Source organism: Grammomys surdaster, unplaced genomic scaffold (genome assembly GCF_004785775.1).
Source record: "Grammomys surdaster isolate TR1022 unplaced genomic scaffold, NIH_TR_1.0 126131, whole genome shotgun sequence".
NCBI classification, from domain to species: domain Eukaryota; kingdom Metazoa; phylum Chordata; class Mammalia; order Rodentia; family Muridae; genus Grammomys; species Grammomys surdaster.
The window spans coordinates 4,101,737-4,102,540 of NW_021620939.1; positions in this window are offsets into that span (position 1 = coordinate 4,101,737).

An 804-nucleotide genomic window follows, 5' to 3' on the forward strand; every position below is an offset into this window, starting at 1 on the left:
GGGACTGTCCTAGGAATGTGATGGGCGAAGCAGAGATGCCCCTGGCAGTCTCCACAAGTGCATGGGTCCTTATAACACGGTGAGAGCCCAGAGGGAGTGGCCCCAGGAACTGTGAAATATACAGTAGGTGGGTTACTCTGCTGTGATGGCTAATCTTCATTGTCAGCTTCACTGGGTTTAGAATCACCATAACCCATCTGCTGGTGTGTCTGTGTTTCCAGAGAAGCTTAACTGAGGAGGGAAGTCTCACCCCGAAGGCCAGTGGAGCCATTGGATGGGCTGGGCTCCTGGACTGACTGAAAAGAAGAACGAGCATCAGCACTGACCTCTCTCTGTTTTGTGACTACAGATGGGGGGGGGGGATGACCAGCTTACTCTTCCCACCGTGTATACCTCTTCATGATAAATGGTACCCTCAAAGTGTAAGCGACAGTAACCTCTCCCCCACACTCAAGGGAGTTCACAAACATAAATAAATAAATAAATAAATAAATAAATAAATAAATAAATTTAAAATATATCATTTTGGGTTTAAATGGCCAAAATATATACTCATTCAGGAAGCTCTTCACAATTACAGTGAAATGCTTGCCCATTATCTTCCTCTTGCCTGTGTGCATGTGAGTGTGAGTGTATGTGCACATGTGAGCTGTACGTGTGACGGCCAGAGGATACCTCAGATGTCATTCCTTAGGTGTTATCCACTTCCCTCCCTTCCCCGCCCCGTGTGTGTGTGTGTGTGTGTGTGTGTGTGTGTGAGAGAGAGAGAGAGAGAGAGAGAGAGAGAGAGAGAGAGAGAGAGAG